This window comes from Bos taurus, chromosome 25 (assembly GCF_002263795.3).
Source record: "Bos taurus isolate L1 Dominette 01449 registration number 42190680 breed Hereford chromosome 25, ARS-UCD2.0, whole genome shotgun sequence".
Taxonomy (NCBI): domain Eukaryota; kingdom Metazoa; phylum Chordata; class Mammalia; order Artiodactyla; family Bovidae; genus Bos; species Bos taurus.
The window spans coordinates 24,943,463-24,968,747 of NC_037352.1; the positions used below are offsets into that span (position 1 = coordinate 24,943,463).

The 25,285-nt window shown below is 46.4% G+C and overlaps 1 protein-coding gene across 3 annotated transcripts in view; it reads left to right on the forward strand.

Annotated features, from left to right (window-relative positions):
* The window catches only part of IL21R (interleukin 21 receptor), a 60,193-nt gene that overhangs the window by 1,502 nt on the left and 33,406 nt on the right, over window positions 1-25,285 (forward strand). The window contains exon 1 of one of the 3 annotated variants that reach the window (XM_005224814.5): window positions 22,963-23,441. The exons of 1 other annotated variant lie outside the window; for it this stretch is intronic. The gene's annotated coding sequence lies outside the window, so the exon portion shown is untranslated. Of the gene's footprint in view, window positions 1-22,962; window positions 23,442-25,285 lie in introns of those variants that run through there. One more of the 3 variants, NM_001193179.1, reaches the window with a different exon arrangement.

Genomic DNA, 25,285 nt, shown 5'->3' on the forward strand with positions numbered 1-25,285 from the left:
TGGCATGCATGATCTTTGATCTTCTTTTCTGCACTGGGGATCTTTAGTTGCAGCATGCAGATTCTCAGTTGCAGCATATGGGATCTAGTTCCCTGACCGGGGATGGAACCCAGGCCACCTGCATTGGGAGCTCAGAGTCTTAACCACTGGATCACCAGGGAAGTCCTACTGCGGTTCTGTGTGTTGTGCACAGCTATACGAGCACACCTGTGTCCCCAACCTGCTCCCACTTCAGCCCCAGAGAGATAAGGGCCCTCTCAGCCGGACACCAAGATTTGCAGGTGGGTCTCAGGGAAGTAACCAGGCTCAGGTCTAAGATGGTTGGAGCGAGGTGGAGGTGGGGGAGACTGTCTGGACCCTGAACATCATAGCTCCTTCTCCTCAGCCATTCTTCCCCCCAATTCACAGAGGAGAACTTGGCCTTTCCTTGGTCACCTGACTCCATCCTCGCAGCCTGGAGAGGTTCTTTGCCAGGCCACCTCACTGGGCTCAGCGGAGGCAGATATGAAATGATGGGAGGAGAGATGACTCTGAGGATAGGTAGTCCCAGGATGCATGCATGGTGATCCCATTAAGAGTGGGTGTGCCCTTTAGAGGGTCATTGGCCTGGAATCTTCCACGAATGCCATAAAATGGAAAGAGTCATGTGTCTTTGAGGGGTCTAAAAAGAGTTTCCACGCTCAGGTGGGGAGCTGTGTACCTTGGAAGGCATCAGAGGAGCCTGGCACCCATCAGAGTGATTAAGGAGGATGGGGACTTCCCATCACTCCTGCCCAGGCTCTAGAAGGAGCTGGAGGACAGGAAATGACCTCTGAGGCTAACCCAGAATGTTCATTCACCCGCTGATTCACTTGAATCACATTTTCTTGAGTCCAGGAAGGTTCTAGCTCCTGGGGGATCAGAGACCCATTCCTACCCATGTGGAACTTGCAGTCAAGTAGACAAGCCCCAGTAATGCAGTGTGGTCCACTGCACAGTGAGGGAGGCATGGGCCCAGAGGTGGGACAACTCACCTGGTCCTAGGACATCAAGGAAGTCTTCCTGTAGGAGGTGACATCTCCATCAAAATCTGAAGGATGAGGAACAGTTTCCCAGGAGATGGTGGGGCAAGAAGGCCCCTGGTGGAGGGTACAGCACAGGTGAGGTCCTGGGGGAACAGCCTGGCCTGGCTGGGCACACAGTATGAGGTGAGTGAGATAGGAGGTGATGCCGGAGGGAAAAGCAAAGTCCTAGGAGTCACACGTGGGGTCTGAGGCCAAAAGGGACTTGTTATCTGTAGGTCAGCCTGACTTGGGGCTGCCAGGAATGCCTGTTTCCTGAGATGAGTCCAAAGTGGAGGTGGGGACTCCCCCGGTGGTCCAGTGGTTAAGAACCTGCCTGCTAGTGCAGGGGACGCGGGTTCGATCCCTGGTCCAGGAAGATCCCACGTGCCTCAGAGCAACTAAGCCCGTGCACCACAAAGACTGAACGCGCACTGTAGAGTCCACAAGCCACAGCTACCGAAGCCCTTTTGCCCTAGAGCCTGTGTTCTGCAACAAGAGAAGTCGCTGCAATAAGCCTGAGCACTGCAGCTAGAGAGTAGCCTCCATTCGCTGCAACTAGAGAAAGCCCACATGCCACAACCAACACCCAGCACAGCCAAAAAAATAGGAAGTGTCACTCAACCCTAAGGTTTGGGGTTCACACCAAGACATCACTAGTAGAACTGGAGGTCCAGCTCCCCTCCCACCACAGCACCATATCAGTGGTCCCCTCTGGTTTTCACTGCTGGCATCAAGAAGCCTAGGAGGCTGCTCAATGTCCTACCGGGCAGAGGACAGTCCCACAACAGAAAATTATCCAGCCCAAATGTCTAAACACCGAGGTGGAGAGCCCCAGCTCCCCCATCCTTCCAGAGCTCCTAAGAGACTGCCAGAGGGTCTGGAAGTCCCTCCCTAAATGGGAAGTGAGCCTGTGCCAAGGTGGCAGTGGTCATTGGGCAGCTGTGGCTACAGAGGCTGGCTCTTCTGTGGAACTGAACTTGACATCCGCGTGGATTTTTCTCTCCTTCTCAATTGGCCCAGGCATCTCAGCCCCTTGTGTGCTGATGGTCTCCAAGGGCCCTGTGTGGCCCCAGCCCTTCATCCTGCTGAGAGCCTTCCATGCTCCATGTACCACCTTCCTCTCCAGTCTATGGCTTGACCACTTCCCTCTTGTCCACCCACACCAGGGCTCTTATTCCCTGAATACCCTGTGTCTCTGCTGGGGACATGCATCCTTCCTTTTTCAGTCTCTTCTTATCTTGATTGTTTCCCTTCTTTTATTTTCTTCTGCTTTTATCTTGTTGCTCTGTCCCCAAATTCTCGAGAGGAGTGTTTGAGACATTCCTGTATAGCTTTAGTTCTTTCCTAATTGAAGAATTTTTAAGGCTACACATTTACCTCTAAGTGTTGTTCTAGCTGCAACCTACAAGTTTCAATATGTAGTTTTTGTATCTTTAAGTTCAAGATGTTTTCCATTTCTCATTGTCTGTTAGGTGATTTAGAATTGTACTTTTGGTTTCCCCAATGACATTTTCGAAAACCGTTGGAATGGCCTCTCTTATTTTCAACATGGTGAACTCCTCTTCCTCCTTCCAACTCCAGTTCAAGTGACCACCTCCTCTGTGAAGCCTTCCCTGGACACTTCCTCCACCTGACTCCAGGCATGTAATTGGTACTTGCCTCTTTTCTGCTCCCATGGCACTTTGTACAATCATTGCAGCACTTGAAGACACACAGTTATGTACTTTTAAGGCACACAGTCAAACTCTTTCAGTTTCAAGTGAAAGAAAATGGATTCTTTTGGCTGAAACCAAAAGGGAACTTACTGTCTCATTTCACTAAAATGTCTGGCTTTCAGGCACAGCTGGATCCAGGCGTTCTGACTCTTGATGACTCAGTTAATCTCTTGGTCATTTCCTGTGTGTTGACTCCATTCTGTGGCAAGTTCTCTCTTTGTGGCCATGAGCTGTCTGCAGTAGCCCATCCTCTCTGCTCCAAGCCTGGAGTCTTTGCTCTAATTGTCTCATTAAAAGGTTCATGGAGCCTTACTGACTCTAGTAAAGAATCCGCCTGCCAATGCAGGAGATGTAAGAGATGTGGATTCAATCCCTGGGTTGGGAAGATCCCTGGAGAAGGGAATGGCAACCCATTCCAATATTCTTGCCTGGAGAATCCCATGGAGAGAGGAGCCTGGCAGGCTATGGTCCATAGGGCTGCAAGGAGTGAGACACGACTGAAGTGACTTAGCACGCATGCACGGGTCACATATTCTGACTGGACTAACTAATGGGAATAAAGTACATTGACTTAGGACAGAGTCATGCACTCCTCTGGGGAGAGAGGCAGAAAAGATGGGGACACAATTCCAGGAGAGGAGTAAGTTAGTGCTAGAAAGCAGAAAAAGTAAAAAGGCACTACTCCTAAATTCTATTATCAACACTACTAACAACAACTCTTTAAGTCAGTCATATACTCAACACCTAGCATGGTCCCAAGCGCTTTACGTTTACTCCTGCATGTCCATTTCCCAATGGATGTGAGACTGTCGACAGTGAGGAAGTTCTATTCTATTAACTGAGAAAGATCGGAGGCTGCAGGGGAGGGAGAAGGTGATCAACCCTATTAGCGACCCCAGTAGGGTCCCCCTCAGCCCTGTTAGCGTAGCTGCTGCAGGACTCTCTGTCTTAGCTCCGGCTGCTACGACAAATACCACAGACCCAGGGGCTTAAGCAACTGAAATTTATTTCTCACAGTTCTGGAGGCTGGAAAGTCCAAGCTCGAGGTGCCAACCCATTCAGCTCCTGGCGAGAACCCACTTCCTCGCTTGCAGAGAGCTGCCTCCTCCCTGGGTCCTCACATGGCCTTTCCTTGGTGCCCATGGAGAGAGGGAGAGAGGAGGAGCTCCCTGGCACCTCTTCTTGGAAGGACAACAGTCCAGTCCTTAATGACTTCCATACCGCTGCACAGGTTAGGGCCACGACATGTGAATTTCAGAGAGATACATTCAATTCAGGACACTCTCCTTCTAGCGTAAGCCCTCCCACGTCTTTCCAAAAATCAGAGCCCCACAGACACTCAACATGAAAGGAGCCTCCATGGCCCTGTGGTCCAACCACACGTTCAATCAATCCGACCATGCGCCCACATCAACAGGTGGCCAAGCCTTGGTTTGCATACCACCGGCGACCGGAAGCTCACCATCTACTTTAATTAGGCAACTGTGACTGCGGTGGTCTGGAACTAAAGGTCAGCTCTCACATCCTCCAATCTGAATCTTCCCTTCTTCAAGCTAAATACCTCTGCTTTCCCGTGGTTTTCAGACCCTCTTCACACCCCTGCCCACCAACATCTTGGTTGCCTGTTTGAATATACTCCAGTTCACCAGTGTTCTTAAAATGAACTGGACAAAGACTGCAGGTATGGCCTCTGTAGTGAGACTCACCTCCCTCGCTCTGGGCACCACGCCTCTATTAACGCAGCCTCAGGGAGTCTCAAGTTTCTCTTGGCCGTGATACGTTCTTTTATGTATATATGTATATATACATTTAGCTGGGTCAGCTCCTAGTTGTGGCATGCGGGGTCTTTTTTTGTGGCCCACGGGCTCAGTAATGGTGGTGTGTTGGCTTATTTGCTCTGCGGCGTGTGGGATCCTAGGTCTCCAACGAGGGATAGAACCCGTGTTCCCTGCATTGCAAGGAAGATTCTTAAGCACTGCACCACCACGGAATTTTTTAATTTTGATATTTAAATGGAGGACAATTGCTTTGCCATGTCGTTGGTTTCTGCTGTACAACAACGTGAACCAGCTATGAGTATACACATACCCCTTCCCCTCTTGAGCCTCCCTCCCACCCTCCACCTCACCCCTCTAGGTCATGTGACACACTCTTGGTGTTGGGAAAAACCCCCGAGCACATGTTGCTTCAGTGGTTCTAACCCTCACGCCTGTGAAATTGACTAGTTGACCCGAAGGAAATGACATTGCACTCATCCTTTTTTCCCCCCGCTCTGAGCGTGTGGGATTTTAATTCTCTGATCAGGGATCCAACCTGTGCTCCTTGGTATGGAAGCGCTGAGTCTTAATCCCTGGACTGCCAGGAAGTATCACTATCATTCTTGATCAGCATCTTTGGAAGGACCACTACTCACATCTCTTTATATTTTTAATGCCTTCCCTCTTGCTGTGCCTTCTCCCCAGCATGCAGATAGATGCTTGGTGACCTTCCTTTTTTTAATTTCAAATATGAAGACAGCTTTATTATGTTCCTCAGATTCCAAAAGCGATGTATCACTTTAAAAATCAATACAGGAGGGCTTCCCTGGTGGCTCAGGGGTAAAGAATCTGCCTGCCAATGCAGGAGACACGGGTTCGATCCCTGATCTGGGAAGATCCCACATGCCTCGGAGCAACTAAGCCCATGTGCCACAACTATTAAGCCTGCGCTGTAGAGTCTGGGAGCTGTAACTACTGAAGCCCGCTCACCCTAGGGCCAAAACTGCAACAGGAGAGTGGCCCCTGCTCGCTACATCTAGAGGAAAGCCCATGCAGCAATAAAGACCCAGCACTGTCAAAAGTAAGTAAATAAATAAAAATTAATAAAAATCGATACAGGGGACTTCCCTGGTAGTTCAGTGGCTAAGACTCTATGCTCCCAACTCAGGGGGCCTGGGTTCGATCCCTGGCCAGGGAACTAAATCTTGCATGCCTCAACTATAGAGCCCACATTCGACAAAGAAGACTGAAGATCTCATGTGCTGCAACTAAGACCCGGCACAGCCAAATACATTTTTTAAAATGGACTTCCCTGGTGGTCCGGTGGTTAGGAATCCGCTTGGCAATTCAGTGGCCACGGGTTCAGTCCCTGCTCTGGGAGGATCTCACATGCCACAGGGCAACTAAGGCCGTATGCCACACCTACTGAAGCCTCTCACCTAGAGCCATAAGAAGCCACCACAATGAGAAGCCTTGGCACCGCAACTAGAGTGGGGCCCACTCAGTGAAACTAGAGAAAGATCACACAAAGCAATGAAGACCCAATGTGGCCAAAAATAAATGAATGAAAACTTAAAAAAATAAAAATCAACATAGGGAATTCCTTGGAAGTCTAGTGGTTAGGCCCCTTGATTCCACTTCAGGGAGCCACAGGTTCAGCCCCTGGTCAGGGAGCTTAGATCCTGCGTGCCATGCAGCATGGGCGAAAAAAAAAACAAAAAACAAAAAAATTTTTAATTAAAAATTCATACCAACTAGATATAGTCCTATTAACACTTGGAGCTAGATAGCTCAGGTTCCAACCCTGACTCGACCACTTACCAACCCAATGATCCTGAGCAAGTTGTTTAATCTCCTGCACCTTCATTTCCTTGAGTCTAAAAATGGGGGAAATTAAAAGTGATAGCTTAATACAATGCCTGTTAGATGGTGAATTCCTTAAAAAGGTAAACAATCTTGTTATTAATAATTGTGTTAGGGTTCTGTTTCTCTGTTGAGAATCTTGACTAATACAGAGAAATATGTCTTAGTCTGTTCAGGCTGCCATAACAAAATACCATAGATGGGGAGTGGGTCAGGCTTAAAGGACAGAAATTTACTTTCTCACTGTTCTGGAGGCTGGAAGTCTGAGATCAAGTCTGAGCCAGGAAGTTGGCATGGTTGGGTTTGAGTGAGGGCTCTTTCCCTGGCTTGCAGACAGCCACCTTCTTTCTGAGTCTTCACAAGGGGGCAGGGGAGTGGTAGAGAGAGAGAGGGTGGGGCAAGAACTCTGGTGTCTCTTCTTCTTATAAAGCCACAGTCTTATAAGATTTGGGTTTCACCCTTTATGACCTCATTTAACTTTAATTACCTCCCAACGGCTCTATCTCCAGATAGTATCAGATGGGGAATTTGGACTTTAAGCTATGAATGGGCAGGGGAGGTGTGTGTAATTCAGTCCTCAGCAATAATATTGGTATATGTGATGACTACTGCCTACACAGCATAACTCTATACCCAACCCTCCTTCTTTTGATGATAACCACAGAGATGGGTTGGCAATTACCCCATCAGAGCATCCCTCCCTCTGGCCACAGTAACCGGCATAGGGATTGCCAGGTGACTTAAGCTGAGCCTTCCTTGACCCCAGACTGGCACATAGATTGGTCTGTGATTCAGTCCAAGCCAATGCAGATAATTCCCTGGGAATTTTCTGGCTGGAGTCCATGGAAACTCTTCCTTTCCACGCTGACTGCAGAACTCGTGAATTGGGAGTTTGCAGTCTACAGATGCAGCAGAGAGAGAGCCCCACTGCAGAGGGAGGGAATTCCTTTCTGAGCTTTGACCTGCTACAATGCATTCCTAGGTTTACGAAACTTGCTTGGTTTGGTTTCCTCCTACTGCAACTGGAATAATACTGTTGGTAACAGGCCCTGAGTAATACAATTTGTATAGTTTAGTTTCTAGCACTTGATAGAGATTGCTAGTTGCCTGTGTCAGTTTTAACCTTTTTCTTCCATAACAAGTCCCGGAAGGACATCTGTCCATCAGTCAGGACTGTTTCTGCATCTGTATCTTGTGTGTGTGTTCATTCGTGTCCAGTTTTTTGAGATCCCGAGGACTGTAAGTCCGCCAAGCTCCTCTGTCCATGGAATTCTTTAAGCAAGAATACTGGAGCAGGCTGCCATTTCCAACTCCAGAGGATCTTCCCAACCCAGGGGTCGAACCTGCACCTCTTGCTTCTCCTGCTTTGGCAGGTGGATTCTTTATCACTGCGCCACCTGGGAAGCCCTATCTCTATGTCTATATCTGCCTCCACATGCAAATCTGTATCTGTCTTAGTTCAAATACAGGTTCAGTTGCATGTAACAGGAACTTAAGTTCATGGTGGCTTAAATAAGAGTTTTGTGTTTTTTTTTCTCCCTCACATGTCACAGTGTAGATCGACCGAGGTGTCCAGAGTTGAGTGGTACTCCACAAGGGCATTCAGGCACCCAGGCTCCTTCTCTCCTGATTCTGGGCCATCTTTAGGATATTACCCTGGTCTGCCTTGCCCGAGATGGCCACCACAGTACCCATATTCCAGGGAGCAGGAGAAAGGAAGGGGGCAGAATGGCAAGTTACATTCCCTCTCTTTGTTTATTATTATCATTCTTTAGTGACTTTAAACAGTTTGTCATGATGATGGATTCTGTGAGTCAGACATTTGGACAGGATACAGCAGGGATACATTGCTTCTTCCCCATAGTGTCTGGAACTTGAACTGGAGAGATTTTTTTTTTTTGACCTCATTGTGTGACTTGAAGGATCTCAGGTCTCCGACCAGGGATTGAACCCAGGCTATGACAGTAAAAACGTTGAATCCTAACCACTAGACTACCAGGGGACTCCCAGTGCTGGAAAGATTTGAAAGCTTTGGGCAACTTAACAGCTGAGGGCTGGAATATCTGATGGCTGGGTCACCTGCAGGTCTGGCAGCTGGGTCATTGTTGCTGTTCAGTTGCTCAGTCGTATCTGACTCTTTGCAATCCCATGGACTGCAGCACACCAGGCTTCCCTGTCCTTCACTATCTCCTGCAGTTTGCTCAAACTCATGTTCATTGAGTCGCTGATGCCATCGCACCATCTCATCCTCTGTTACCTCTTCTCCTCCTGCCCTCAATCTTTCCCAGCATCAGAGTCTTTTCCAGTGAGTCAGCTCTTCGCATGGGGTGGCCAAAGTATGGTCACCTGGGTCAGAGTGACTCAAAAACAGGGCAGCTGACCAGAAAACCTACACTTGATTTCTCTGTGCAGCTGGGCTTCCCCACAGGATGGCCGCCTCAGGGTGCTGAGAGTTCTTGTGCAGCAGCTCAGGACCCCAAACAGAAGTGCTCCAGTCTTGTTTTGCTTCTATAAACGTAAAGGATTTTAAAAGTATGAGGCACCTCCCTACAAAGGTATGACTCTGAAATTGCACGTGGTACTTATACTCACAAAGCTTGATTTTCTCACTTGATCTATTATACCTTTTGATTTTAAATGATATAGGAATCTATTTCTATATCATCTCTTTTACATACAAAGAAATTACCCCACTTTAATATCTGTGGAGTATTCCCTGATATCAACGTTTCATAAATTATTAATACAAACCTCTCATTCTGGTTCATTTAGACTTTGTCAGTATTTTTATATGTACCTGGCATAACTTGTTCTACCAATCTGGGTATACAGTAAGACCCTTTTTCTTTTTGATAGTCCTTTAAAACCCTGTGTAGTTAGAGGTTACATTCAGATGGTATGAGAACAACCACTGGGCTGAATTACTTAAAAGCCTATTCACCTGTGTAATGTGAAGCCTGAAGGCAAGTAGCTGCTGATACTGCTTCATAACGTGTGATATCAGCATCAAGTTCTCTGTGATTTTCTTGACCTTTCTCTTTGGTTCCAAATGGCTGCCAGAGCTCCAGCCATCACATCTATACTTCAGGCAGGAGAAAGGAGGAACTGGAAGAGTAGGAGGGCCAAAGGGTGCTCTCAGAAGCCCCATTTGAAACATCTCATCATTAGCTGCAAGCAAGATTGGGAAGTGGTCTGTTAGCTGGGCATGTTGCTGACCAGAATTACACTGCGGTTCTGATAAGAGGAAGAAGTACAGGGTGGAAGCTAGGAGGCAGCAGTTGCTGCCATTCGCTTTGTAACAGATGTCGGAGCTTCGCCCCCACCCCCTCAGCTCTAGGCACTGAGACGTTCTCATTGCCTATACTTGTAGCCAGCAGCCTGAAGGCTTATTTTGGCTGCAGGTACACACCGTTGGGCAGCTGAAGTGCTCCTGGAAGCAGCCCCCTGCTAACGACACATGGGGTCCTAGCGAAGAAACAACCCGGACTTCCTCGTTCCTTAATCTGCTATGGTTTGGAGAAATTAACTGGATTAAGTTTCAGTTGCCATAAAAAGGAATGAAATTGGGTCATCTGCAGAGATGTGGATGTACCTAGAGACTGTCAGACAGAATGAAGTCAGGAAGAGAAGAACAAACATCATATATGAACGCATATATGTGGAATCTAGAAAACTGAACCTATAGGCAGGTGAACCTATATGCAGGGCAGGAATAGAGACAAAGGTGTAGAGAACGGACATGTGGGCATAGGGCAGGGGGAGCGGAGGTGGGATGAACTGAGAGATTGGGATTGGCATATACACAGTGCTGTGTGTTAAATAGATAGCTAGCGGGAAGCCGCTGTATAGCACAAGGAGTTCAGCTCGGTGCTCCGTAGTGACCATGTTGGGGGACCTAGAGGGGTGGAATGGGGGGTGAGTGGGAGGGAGGTTCCAAGAGGGCGGGGATATATGTATACATATAGCTGATTCACTCCATTGTGCAGCAGAAACTAACACAGTATTGTAAGGCAACCATGCATGTGTGCTAAGTCCCTTCAGTCGTATCTGACTCTTTGCGACCCCATGAACTGTAGCACGCCAGACTCCTCTGTCCATAAGATTCTCCAGGCAAGAATACTGGAGTGGGTTGTCATTCTCTTCTCCAGGGGATCTTTCTGACCCAGGGATCAAACTGACATCTCTGACATCTCCTGCATTGCAGGTGGATTCTTTACCACTGAGCCACCAGGAATCTCCAAAGCAACTATTTTCCAATTAAAAAAAAAAAGTTCTAAGTTGCCATAGTAGTAATGTGTTCCTTAGAGCTCTCTAGTGGCTTCCTGCTCTGCCTCACTTCCCCACTCCCATGCAAGTGTTTCCTGGGATCACCCCTCAAATCCATCACATGTGCTTGAATCCTTGTCTTGGAAATTGTGGCTAGGGAAACCCCAAGCACCCCTCTTGCCTCAAACAGCTATAATGTGATCGATGGCTGGGAGAATCAGATCAGCCCACCAGGGAGACTAATTTGAGGAAGAGATTTACAAAATTCTATGACATCATTATCACGTACTTGAATGAGAGCCTTATTGGTTCAGTGCCTGAAATAAGCCAAGATGAGCGTTTAAGCAGGATAATCCTACCTCTTCTGTGTTACTTTAACTGAGGACAGTTAAAGTAACTGTTTATTTGTTACTGTAATTTATTTGATACTGTAGTTGTTATAGTTTAGCTGTTTATTTGTTTTCCCTTTATATTTAGCCATTGTTCTTGAAATAAATCCGCTCTATGAGGGTAACAGTGAAAAGAGGGCTCCAAGTCTCAGTCACATATGTGTAAAACCCAGCCCTCCTGCCAAGACCCTCTAGATGTTACTTTTGTCTCTGATGAGTTCTCAGTGAAACGCCTCCTGCCCTTCCTTGGCTAGGGTTCTCAGCAGAGCATCTGGCCCGTCAGAGGAGCCCTGCAGTGTTGGGGATGTTGGGGATCAAAAGCAAATGGATGAGGAAAGAGGTGCCTGAGAGAAATTTTAAAAGATCTATATAAACAGAGAGCTAGTTCTTGGGTATGGAGCAGAAGACAATATTTTTAAGATGGTACATTTCCCCCAGTTGATCTATAGATTCAACACAATCCTTGTCAAAATCCTAGGAGATATTTTTGCAGAAATTAACAAGCTAATCCTAAAACTTATGCGGAAATCCAACCAAGCCAGAATAGACAAAACAATTCTGAATAAGCCCGATAAAGTTGGATGACGTTCACTTCCAAATTTCAAAGCTTGCTACAAAGTTACTGATATCAAGAAAGTGTGGTATTGGCACAGAGATAGACAGTAAAGCAATGGAACAGAATAGAGTCCTGAAATAAACCCATACATTTACAGCTAATTAATTTTCAAAATAGGTGTCGAGATAATTCCATGGAGAAAAGATACATTTTCTTTAACTTATTATGCTGGGACAATGGAATGTTCACATGCAAAAAGATAAATTTAGATTGTTCTCTCACACTCTACACAAGCATTAACTCAAAATGGACCATAGAGCTAAACATAAGAAGTAAAATAATGAAACAGAAGAAAACATAAAGAAAACTTTCGTTACCTTGGGTTAGGTACAGTGTGCTTAGATATAGCACCAAAATTGCAACCTACAAAAGAAAAAAAAATTGGTGAAACAGCACTTTAATAAGCTTTAAAATGTACAGAATTTCAAGGATCAGTCTTTCCCACTGAAACACGTATGAAGCTGGCAGAAACTGTCAAAATTGACTTTTTTCCTGGAATCTAATCAAAACTGTAAAGCAACCAGGGGACTGCTTACCCCAAAAAGAGACTCTTAATCTTTGCTCAGAACGTGCTGTGGCATTTTTGCTCACCTGCTTACCGTTTCCTTCTCCCCAGCTCAGTGGTGGGTGCAGGAACAGTGGCCTGCATTTTTGGTGTGTTTTGCTGGAGGAAGAAAGGGTAACAGAGCCTTTGTTCTCAAAGAATTGTGGTTGTCCCTTTTGATCTGCCTGGTAGCTTCTTGAGGGATTGGCGTAGGCATTTGCCTTTGTTTTGCACCCCCTTGAAAGTCTTTCAAGACTGGAGCTGCTTCCTAGGCAGTGTCTGTTGAAATAATTTAAAGACATACACTGCCCAATGGGGGTAAGGGGGGGATGGAAGGAACAAACGGCAGACAGACCAAAAAGCCTGGGAAGAGGAGGCTGAAGAGGAAAACACAAAGGCTCTGAAAGGCTTCCATCTGTACCACAGGATCTGGAGTGCAATGCAGATGCTGAGGGCTGAATGCATGCACACACACACAAAAACAATAGGACCCTAGGTTTGCACCTCGGGTTGATCTTTGGACTCTTCACAAACAGGTGACAAGCTAAGATGAAAGCTAAAATGTAGTTGTAGTCAGCCTGGCTAAGCACTGAAGAAGAGTCCCAGCTCAGAGCTGGTCTCTAAATGACGAGAAAATATTTTTTGTTCTGTTGTACCTTATTCATTTGGGCACCAGGCGTTTAAGGAAATCGCTATCAGATCGTTGGCTGGCTGCCAAGATAATGGAACAGAGACTACAGTGAACCTACAACAAAAAAATATATAGTTTTTGCAAAAAGAGATGGGAAGTGTCATTAAACAAAGGGATGGATGTAGCCAAAACAAACAACAAACGCTAATCCTACGGGGCAGAGGAGAGTGAATTTCCAGAGTTATCACTTTATAATATTCAACATCCAGTTTTCAACAATAACAAAAAGGCATAGGAAATCACAGCCCATTCACAAGGAACAAACAAACAACGAAAAAAGAATTTGACAGAAACTGTCCCTGAAGAAGTCCAGACATTGGACTTACTAGACAAAGATTTTAAATCTGGTGTCTTAAATATGCTCAAAATGCTAAAAGAAACCATGGATGAAGGACTAAACCCAGAATGATGTATGAACTAATACAGAATATTAATTAAAAGATAGATGTTATTAAAAGGAACCAAATAAAAATTCTGGAGCTGAAAAGTAAATATTGAAGTGAGAAATTTACCAGAGGGATTCAACATCAGATCCAAAGCAGTCAAAACAAAGAATCAGTGACTTGAAGATAGGCAAATTGAAATTATCCAGTTTGAGGTGTATGAAGAAAAAAAAGTGAAGAACAATGAACAGAGCTTAACTGACCTGTGGCACCCCATGTCAACATATGCATTATAAGAGTCCCAGAAGGAGGGGAAAGAAAGGGGCAGAAAGAATATTTGAATGGCCTCCACCACTTGTTACTACAAATGAGTAACCTAACTATACACTTTAAAGAAGGACTTTCCTGTAACTCAGATGGTAAAGAATCTGCCTGCAATGCAGGAGACCCGGGTTCGATCCCTGGGTAGGGAAGATCCTCTGGAAAGAGAGTGGTAACTCACTCCAGTATTCTTGCCTGGAGAATCCCCATGGACAGAGGAGCCTGGTGGGCTACAGTCCATGGGATCACAAAGAGTCAGCCACGACTGAACCACTAACATTACTACTACTAGACCTCAAGGAACTAGAAAAATAAGAGCAAATTAAACCCCAAAACTGACAGAGGAAGGAAATAATAGAGATTAAAGTGGAGACAAATGAAACCAAGCATAGAAAAACAATGGAGAAGATCAACAAAACCAAGAAACTGTTCATTTGAAAAGATCAACGCAGTTGATAACACTTTAGCTGGATTAAGCAAAAAAAGAGACAATGCAACCAATTAAAATTAGAAATGGAAATGAGGTTGTTACTACCAACCTTACAGAACTAAAGATTATAAGAGAATAAACAATTATATGTCAAAAATTGGATAACCTAATTATCCATTTAGGAAGGGAAAGATTCCTTAAAAGACATAAATTGCCAAAACTGTCTCAAAATGAAATAGAAAAGCTAAACAGATGTATAAAAAAGCATTGAATTAGTAATCAAAAGCCTCCTAACAAAGAAAATTCCAGAGTCAGAAATGCTTCAGTGATAAATTTTACCAAACATTTAAGGAAGAATTAATATCTATCCTTTTCAAACTCTTCCACAAAACAGAAGAGGAAGGAACACTTCATAAGTCATTTCATGATACCAAAGCCAGATGCAGATAGCAGAAGGAAAAACCTGCATTATGTGCCAATACCCATTAGGAATATAAATACAAAATCCTCAACAAAATACCAGCAAACTGAATCTTATCACATGTTAAGAGGATTAGACACCATGACCAAGTAGGGTTTTTCCAGGAATTCAAGAGTGATTCAACATAAGAAAATTAATCAATGTAGTGCAACACAATAATAAGATGAGGAAATACCTGTATGATCATCTCAACTGATGCAAAAAAAAAAAAAAGCATTTGATAAAATTCAACACCCTTTCATGATAAAAACACTTAGCAAGCTAGGAATAGATTGGAAATCCCTCAACGTCATAAAGGCCATACGTGAAAAACCCACAGTTAACATCACACAAGATAAATGATGGATTAAAAGCTTTTTCCCCTTCGATCAGAAACAAGGACGCCTGCTGTCACCACTGATACTCAACATTGCACTAAAAGTTTTTGCCAGAGCAATTAAACAAGGAAAAGAAATAGAAGAAACTGGAAAGGAAGAGGTGAAATACCTCTATTTGCAGATGATATAATACTATATCTAGAAAATCCTTAAGAATCCACAAAGAAATTGTTAGGGCTAATGAACAAATTCAGCAAAATGGCAAGGTACAAGATTAACACGCAGAAGTTGGTTGTGTTTCTAAACCAATGAACAATGCAAACAGGAAATTCAAGAAGACAATTTCATATGTAACAGTATCAGAAATAATAATATACTTAGGAATAGATTTAACCAAATAGATGAAAGATTTACACCCTGGAAACTACAAAACATTGCTGAAAGAAAGTAAAGGTTTAAGTAAGTGAAAAACCATCCCATGCTCACGTAATACAAGAATTAACATTGTTAAGATGGCACTATTCTTCAAAACACCCATAAAGTTAATGCAATCCCTACGAAAATCCAAATAGCCTTTTGTTCTTTCAGTAATGGAGAAGCTGATCCTAAAATTCATAGGAACTCGGCCAGCGGGCGTGGGTAGAGGTGGGAGGAGGAGGAAGTGATGACTTGGGAGACTGGGATTGACATATCCATACTGCTGCTGCTGCTAAGTCACTTCAGTTGTGTCCGACTCTGTGTGACCCCATAGACGGCAGCCCACCAGGCTCCCCCGTCCCTGGGATTCTCCAGGCAAGAACACTGGAGTGGGTTGCCATTTCCTTCTCCAATGCATGAAAGTGAAAAGTGAAAGTGAAGTTGCTCAGTCGTGTCTGACTCTTAGCGACCCCTTGGACTGAAGCCTACCAGGCTCCTCCGTCCATGGGATTTTCCAGGCAAGAGTACTGGAGTGGGGTGCCACTGCCTTCTCCATATCCATACTACTATATATAAAATAAGGACCTACTGTATAGCACAGGGAACTCTGCTCAGTACTCTATAATGACCTATATGGGAAAAGAATCCCCCAAAAGTGGATATATGTATATATAACTGATTCATTTTGCTATACACCTGAAACTAACCCAACATTGTAAATCAACTACATTCTAATAAAAATTTAAAAAAATGAGACAAAAACCAACCAAACAAGAACAACACAGCTGGAGGGCTCAAACTCCCGATTTCAGAACTTACTATGAAGCTCGAGTAATCACGTGTGTGTGGCTGATTCATTTTGCTGCACAGTAGAAACTAACACAACATTGTAAAGCAACGACGCTCCGACAAAAACTAGTTAAAAAAATAAAAGCAGTGTGATACCAGCCCAAGGATAGAGACAGAAATCAATGGAATTGAATCAAGAGTCTAGAAATAAGTCCATGCACATAAGGACAAGGATGCCAGGACAGTTCAACGGGTGAAAGAACAGTCTCTTACGAATCAGTGGGTGGGCAACTCAAAAAAGGAAGTTGGACCCTTGTCTCCCGTCATATACAGAAATTAATAACAAATTAAACTGTTAGAGGAAGTAAATCTTCATGTCCTTCGATTTGGTGATGGATTCTTAGACACGACACCAAAAGAATGGGCAACAAAAGGAAAAAGAGATAAACTGTACTTCATAGACATTCAAAACTTCCGTGCCTCAAAGGACACTATAAATGAAAAGATGATCACAGAATAAGAGAAAATATTTGCATATCATATATCTGATAAGGGTCTGGGATACATAAAAAGACCCTTATATATATATACACCAGGTATACTTATAATGGGTCTGGTATATATATTCTGGTATCCAGAAAGTATAATGAACCCTTATAATTCAATAGCAAAATGAGGGACTTCCTTAGCGGTCCGGTGGTTAAGAATCCACCTTGCAATGCAGAGGACGAAGGTTCGATCCCTGATCGGGGAACTTAGATACCACATGCCAAGGAGCAATTAAACCCATGTGCTGCAACTACTGAGTCCCTGAACCACAACTAGAGAAGCCTGCGCACCACAAGGAAGAGCCCGTGCGCTGCAATGAAGATCACGTGTGCCAAAACTAAGACCCGACACGGCCAAATTTTTTTAAAAAATGACAATCTGTCTTAGTCTGTTTGGGCTACCATAACAAAACCCAGTAGACTGGGTGGCTTATAAACAACAGAAGTTACTTCTCACGGTTCTAGAGACTGGGAGGCCAAACATCAAGGTGCCAGTAGATGCCCGTAGGTGCCAGATAGAGCCCGCTTCCATGTCGTGTCCTCACATGATAGAAGGAGCAACCTATCTTTCTAGAGTCTCATTTATAAAGGCACTTTTCCCATTCATGAAGGCTCTGCCCTTGTGACCTAATCATCTGTCAGAGGCCCCACCTTCTAATACCCTTACATTTGGGGGTTAGGATTTCCACATACGATTGTTTTGGTTGGCGGGACAGTCTTATAGCCCAGCTCAATTTAAAAGCAGGCAAAGGAGGGACTTTCCTGGTGGTGCCTGGTTAAGAATCTGCCTTGCAATGCCAGTTCCATCCCTGGTCTGGGAAGATCCCACATGCCTGGGAGCAACTAAGCCTGCGCGCCATAACTACTGAGCCAGCACTCTAGAGTCCATGAGCCACAACTTCTGAGCCCATGAACCACAACTACGGAGTCTGCAAACAGCAACTGCTGAAGCGCGTGCGCCTACAGCGCCTGTGCTCCACAAGGAGAGACGCCCCCGCCGCCGTGAGAAGCAGGCGCACGACGAACAGTAGCCCCTGCTCACAGCAACTAGAGAAAGTCCGCGTGCAGTATCGAAGACCCTCCATGGTCAAAAAATAAAATAAATAAATACATCTTTTAAAAATAAATGAACAAAAATAGAAACAGGCAAAGGACTTGAATAGACATTTCTCCAAAAAAAGATCTATGAATGACTACCAAGCACATGAAAAGGCGTTCAGCATCATTAGCCATCAGGGAAATGCAAAGCAAAACCACAATGAGATACCACTTTATACCCACTAAGAAGGCTGTAAAAAGAAAGGAAAATAATAAGTGTTGGCAGGGATGTTGAGCAATTGGCACGCGCATACGTTGCGGGGGGTCATGTCAAATGGTGCAGCTGCTGTGGAAAACGTTTTGTCAGCTCTTCAGTAAGTTAAACATAGAATGAACATATGGCCCAGTCATCCACTCCTGGGTATAGTCCCGAAAGGTTTGAAATGCATGTCTGCACATAGATTTGCATGGAAATGTTCAGAGTGGTATTGTCCATAATAAAGATATGAATAATTCTTTCACAGTTCCAACAGCGAAAGAATGGGTAAACCAGAGCTGGCATACCAGTGTGACACAGTATGATTCGGTGATAAAGATGAAGTCCATGCTACCAGGCAGATGAAACGCACACACGTTATGCAAAGTGAAAGAAACCAGACATAGAAGACCACACGCATGATTCAATGTGAATCAGAAAAGAAAAAGGAAGATCAGTAGAGACAGAAAAGAGATTACTGGGGCTGAGAGTAGGAATGAGATTGCAAACAGGAACAAGGGGCCTTTTTGGAAATGTGCAAAAGATTAGGTGGTTCCAAAACTCAGCAAACTTACTAAAACTCAGTGAACTGTATACTTCTAATGGCTGATGTAAATTATACTTCAATAAAACTGCTGAAATAAAAATAAAAAAGAGGAAATGGGTGGAAGGAGGGGTTGTCTCAATTATTTTTTTCCGAGTGGGCCCCTTGGCTGAAATGCAAATTTAACCACTTCCTCCCCATTGACCAGCTTTAAATACTTGGGGGTGTTGAGAGATCTTACTTCACCCTCTTCTGAGACCTCTGAGGCCACACTCACCAGACAGGCACAGATCCAAAGAGGCCCCTTAAGGGACCCTTCCCTCAACTTAGATCTATTTCTGAGGGGACTCAGGTTCACCCCAAAAGACACGCAGCTGTTAATTTTCCACCTCCAAAAACGTCTACTTTAAAAAATTTTTATATTATTATTATTATTATTAAAAGTTTCTGGCCATGCCTCACAGTATGTGGGATCTTACTTCCCTGACCAGGGATCGAACCCACACTCTCTGAAATAGAAGCATGGAGTCTTAACCACTGGACTGCCAGGAAAGTCCCTAAAAGCATCTACTTAAAAAGAAAAATAATAACAGAAACATTTTCTTTGGGGAAAAAAAAGATTATATTGAAATAAGGAAAATATTGTTCATATTGAAAGAAGATTGTTGATTAGCAGAATAACGATAGCAGAAGTTGGCATTTTAGGCAGGCAGTCACAATTTGAAGACCAAGAAGGCATTCGAACTATAATTGTATTAAATTGCTCTCTCAGTTCTTTAATAATCCCCACGACAGTATAGATAGTTTTTATCATCTACTGCCCCGTTCTGTATCTGCATTGGTTACTGCCAGTAGACCTTGAAGGGTCCCACACATATGCATTCAACTGAAAGATGATGGCCACAGCTTCTCAAGTACTCTCTCAAGCATCTACTTTTTAAATACCAGGGATTAAGTTGCCCCTGCTACATCTCACCCACTCCCTAAGTCAAGGCTGGAGCCCTCTTTTGAAAATGTAAATCAGATTAAACCACTCTTATGATGAATCCTCAGATGACATGTGATTGCCCTTGGAACCAAATCTACCTTCTTCACTGCAGGTGGTGTGCAGCCAGTAGGACTCCCATGACTCTGCCTCCTAGCATTCCTTTGTTTGCTCACTCTGTTCCCCACACTGACCCCAAATTCCTGGAGTGAGCCACACTCCTTCCTTTTCAGCACTTCTGCCCCTGCAGGTCCTTCTGCCTGAAATGCTTCCCCTACGGCTAGGGTATTCCTTACCATCCACAGTGCCCCTTCTATGTCACTCTCTACACCTCTCATCTGCTTACTCCTTGGAAGAAAAGCTATGACAAATCTAGAAAGTGTATTAAAAAGCAGAGACATCACTTTGCCAACAAAGTCTGGAGAGTCAAAGCTATGGTTTTTCCAGTAGTCGTGTACGGATGTGAGAGTTGGACCATAAAGAAGGCTGAGCACCAAAGAATTGGTGCTTTTGAACTGTGGTGCTGGAGAAGACTCTTGAGAGTCCCTTGGACTGCAAGGAGATCCAACCAGTCAGTCCTAAAGGAAATCAATCCTGAATATTCATTGGAAGGACTGATGGTGAAGCTGAAGCTCCAATACTTTGGCCACCTGATGTGAAGAACTGACTCATTGGAAAAGACCCTGATGCTGGGAAAGACTGAGGGCAGGAAGAGAAGAGAACGACAGAGGACAAGATGTTTGGATGGCACCACTGACTCAATGGATGTGAATTTGAGCAAACTGCTGGGAGATGGTGAAGGACAGGGAAGCCTGGCATGCTGCAGTCCATGGGGTCGCAAAGAGTCCCCATGACTTAGCGACTGAACAACAATGACAGTTTGCATTTAGTTTATCCATTACTTCTTTGTCTAAATTAATTAATCTATCTGTTTGGCTGTGTTGGGTCTTAGTTGCCACACACTGGACCTTCTTTCACACTCAGGATCTCCTTTCATTGTTGCATGAGGGCTTTTCACTGTGCAGTTGTTGCAAAGCGTGGGCCCAGTGGCCCCATGGCATGTGGGCTCTTAGTTCCCAGACCAGGAATGGAACCTGCATCCCCTGCAAGGAGGATTCTTAACCATTGGACCACCAGGAAAGTCCCTCCATTACTTCTTTTTGTCTCCCACCAGAATACAAGGCTCCAGGAGGGCCATCACGCATACGTATTTCTGGAGAATACGTCACATCCATAGCTAAGGGCATGTTCGGTGTTGGTGGAGAGAAGACTGGAGGGAGAGCACGGATGGTTGCTTGGGCGTGTGCCTGGAAGAATGGATGAGTGGGTAGTGGGTGACTGTGTGGGTGGAGAGAAGGGGAGAGAGGAAGGCAGGCACTTGGAAGGGAGGGTAGGAGGGCTCGACCAACCTTGGGTTAACAAACATCCAAAAGCAACTTGGTGAGTGACCAGGAATGTAAACTCAGGAGCCTGAAAGACTGAGTTCCAATCCCAACTCTGCCAGCACCAGCTGTGTGACCTTGGACAAGTCACTTAACCTCTCTGAGCCTTGGTTTCCTTGTCTGTAAAAGTAGGATGATGTCAGTGATGGTAATTGTAACTACCTTCTTCTGAGATTTAAGTGAGATGATACATTTTTTAAAAATTAACGATTTCATTATTTCTGTTTGCACTGGGCCTTCCTTGCTGCCCACAGGCTTTCTGCAGTTGTAGGGAGAGAGGGCTACTTTCTAGTTGAGTAGGCTTCTCATTTCTGTGGCTTCTCTTGTGGAGCACGGGCTTGGGTGCTTGTGCCCAGTAGTTGTGGCACAGGGGCTTAGTTGCTCCACTGCATGTGGGATCTTCCTGAACCAGGGATGGAACCTGTGTCCCCTGCGTTGCAAGGCAGATTATTAACCACTAGGCCACCAAGGAAGTCTGAGATGATCCATCTTTAAAGTCCTTATAACCCTGGCATAGAATCAGCTTTCAGCAAATATTAGCTGTTGTTTCTGCTTTTTAAAAATTTTTTTATTATTACTCCTCTTGATCTTACGTCTACGGTATCAGAAAACTCACCCTGAAGATCAGGAGAAAAAGAAAAGTTGGCTTCCTCACAAAATACATGCTCCAGAGAATATAAGATATTTCGGTTGTGAGGAAGAGAATCTCTGTAGGGCCAACATCCTTCAAATCAGCCACAGGGGAATTTGTACTAACTTCCTCAAAAACAGTTAGAAAAAGAAAAAAAAAAAAGGAATAAATAACAAGATGCTTTCTCTTTTTCTCTGGAGTGATCATGTGGCTTAGCTGCAAATTGTTTCCCAAAAATGACTCAGCTTGGGGGGAGATGGCATGTGTGTTTGAGCCCACCTGTGTCATCAAACTAGCACAGAGCAGCCCTCATCCACCCTGGTAATTCAAGGATGAAATGTTTGGGTCCTGTTTTCACAACTTGGTGCAGACTTAGGAATCCCATCCGCCCAGGTTCACATCCCATCTAGGGCACTTCTTTGCTAGTGTGATACATTCCCCCTCTGAGCCTTGGTGTCTCCCGCTGTAAAACAGGAATAATCTTATTTGCCTCACAGGGTTTGTGGAATAAATGAGATGACTTAGTGCCCAAAAAATGCAGGATACTGAAAAAAAAAAAAAAAGCAGGATACTGACAGTATTAGCTGTGGTAGCATCAGCTCTCTTTTGAGGCTGCTGGGTGTAAACTTGCTGAATTTTGTCCCCAGGTCTCTTAAACATCAGCCAGAGACATCTGACCCTCTGGAGGGCTCCTGGCTTGTCGGCAAGATGAAAACTCTCTGGAGAATTTGTTTTCACTATTTCGTTCCCGAGTTCCCATGTATTAAAGTCTAGGTCTCCCCATTGGACAGAAGGGCAAAGTGAGGCATTCAGAGCGGTGATGTGACCTGCCCAACGGCTTGTCTTCTCAATGGCATGCGGATAACATCCTGCTCCCTGCAGCAGGAAGCTGGATTCAAAGGAAACAGGGGCAGAGAACTTGGAAGGGACGGTCCCGAACTCATACTCCTGCTGGGCCAGGCAGGCAGCGTGTATGAGTGAAGCCGGCCAGTGGGCAAACACCGCTTCTCCCCGGGACCTTGGGCAGGTCTCTGGGCTCTCACGCTTCTCGCTGAGCTGAGACCCCCGGGGACATCCCGGGTCTCGCCTTACCACCTCCGCACCTTGGGAGCCTCAGTTTCTACATCTGTGAGAAGCGGCGGCTCACCACCTCCCCGCCTGCCTTAAAGGTCAAGACCGTGAGGCCTGCGGGGGTGATGTCACCGTCCAAAGGAGGCAGACATCACCCCGGTGGCCCTAAATGTCTTGCTAACAGGCGACCTTTGGGGAGCAGTGGACCTTGCCCCGGGGCCCTGCCCCCTCCCATCTCTTTCTCCCTCCCCGGGGGAGGAGCCGGCCGCTCCGTGGGCGGGGCCTGCGGGCGCGGCTCACCACATCCTCCCCTTCTTCCCCGCCCTGCGCACGCGGCTGGGGCTCCGACGGCAGGCGCCGCCTCTGGCGGACCCGCGGGCGTCTCTGCCGAGTGACTGAAGGGCTCGGGGTCTGACTGTCTGCCCGCTTCTTCCTGAGTGTGACTGACAGCCGCGCAGCTGTCTGTCTGCCTGCGCCTGCCTACCTGTCTGTCTGCCTGGCTGGCCAGCCGTCTGTTTTGCTTGACTTCTGTCTGTCCGCGGGGCCGCAGCCCTGGTCTGCTCTCCGTTCATCCCGGGTACAGCGGATCGGCCCCTGTCCCGCAGCCTCCGCCTTCTGTCCCTGTGTGACCTCTTTGGGATGTAACTGATGGTCGCCTTTGCCTCTGCCTGGCCCGCCTGCCCGGAGCCCACCTGCCGTCCGCGGGGGTGACAGGTCCGGCCCTGTCTGATCGGTGGCTCGGGGCAGGTTGCAGCTTCCCACCCCAGACCCCTGCCTGTTCTCCCAGACCCCCATTCCCCTTCCCATCCCCCCCAACACCAAGCCCAGCTGCCACCCTTGGGAGCCCACCGGACTGCGCGGAGCGCAGAGAGAATGGATTTCTGAGAAAGAAGTAGAACAGCAGGTAACTCATCTCCAGCCACCGCTCTGGGGGCAGGCGGGGAGGGGACCTCCTCTGCCCGGGGAGGACGCACGGGAGTCCTGTGCCCTCATCACACCTGGGGACAGTGAGACCAGCAAAGTTAAGCTGGAGTCTCTTGTTCCGCCGAGCTCAGGGTGACTGGAGTGCCTTTCTGGAGATCGCAGGAGGCCCCAGGGACAGAGAGGCAGAGGCATGGCTGAGACGACCCCCTGAGCTGGTGGAAACAAGCCTCCAAAAGGCAGGGGCTGGGGAGGGCATGCTGTTTCCAGACTGAACATGATGTGATAGTCAGCGTGGTTCTGGGCAGCTGAGCTGGGCAGAGGTGGACATGACTGTGATCAGGCCAGTGTGGGGAAGGGAGGAGACATTGACTTTGTACCAGGTTCAGTGTTTTATCTCCTTTATTTTGTCTAAATCCTTTAAGACGGGTTGGTGTCCCCATTTTGAAGATGAAAACTGAGGCTCTGAGAAATAGAGTGGTTTCCCCAAGGTGACTCAACCATTGCGTAGTTGGGTGGGCAGGTGACTCGGAGGCTGGTCCTACCCTCCACGCTGTCTCCTCTTCTTTCTCAAGAAAACACAGGGGACGGGCAGCTGGTGAGAGCCAAACTGGTTCTGTGTGTGTGGAGGAGAGTGGGGTGAGGAGGCTTGGGGAGGCTGAGCCTTGAAGGATGGGTTGGATTTTGACTTGAGAAAAAGGAGGGAAGGAAGGAACAGGCAGACAGGCTCTTGGGCAGAGGGGGAGTTGACGCCTGGCGGGAAACTTAGGATTCAGAGGACCCAAGGCAGAGGAAGGGGCATTAAAATGTCAGGGGTTCCTCCTGGGAGGACATATGCTTTCCCCAGGGGGAAAGCGTGGGGCTTTTAGAAGCACATGGTAGAGTGGGGGAAAACCTGGAGGGTTCAACATCCAGCCATGTGGCTTTCTGGCTGGGTGAACTTTGATGAGTTTCTCGGCTTTTTTCTAACTTCATGGAGCCTTGGTTTTCTCATCTGTGAAATGGGCAGAATGGCAGCTCCATCTTCATAGATCTGGTTGTGAGGATTCGAGGGCATGAAATAGAAATGCTGTTGGCTGGGGGGTCTACCAGGGGAGAGAATTTGCATCATGAGAAACCTAGAGTCATCAAGAGAAAGGCCAGTTTCCAAGAGTCATGGAAGGTGCAGTGACACACTCAGGAACCTGCAGTCTTGCCTCCTCAGCCCCCTGAGTTGTGGTCCTCCCAGGCTGGAGCTCAGCATGTGACAGGCGCGTGAAGCTCTCCCATTATCCTCATGACCCCAGGTGAGGCTGCTGGCCTCTTTCAGCCCGTTTCACAGATGAGGAGACTGACACTCACTGGGGAGAAGCTTGCCCCAGATAGCTGTGACTGAAAGATGCAGAGCTCAGTTTGGAACCCCAAGGTGTCAACCTACTAGACAGGATAGTGAAAAAGCAAGAGCCATAGCCTGGGGCACCTTCTGAGAGTGGGGCATTGAATCAAGGGGGCTAGGCAGACCCCAGAGGGGGAGCCTCGGTCACCTGTTCCCCTGGTGGGTTCAGCAGAAATCCTGGCCCTGCCTGCCCCACACCTGGCAGGAAGTCTAGAACCTTACAGCCTTGTAGGGGAGGAAACTAAGAGCCCTTATGTTAGAAGGTGGCTGAGACCCGGGGCCAGGAGAGACAGGTGAGCAAGATGAAGGATGCATCCCAGGTGCTTCAGGCTCCCACCTGCCCAGCAAAGAAGAGAAGGGGGTTGGTGGCTAAACGGGGAGACGGAGGGGGCTTGCAGGAGGAGGGGGCCACTTTAAGAGAAGATAGAACAGGTAAAGCAGGCCACTGGAAG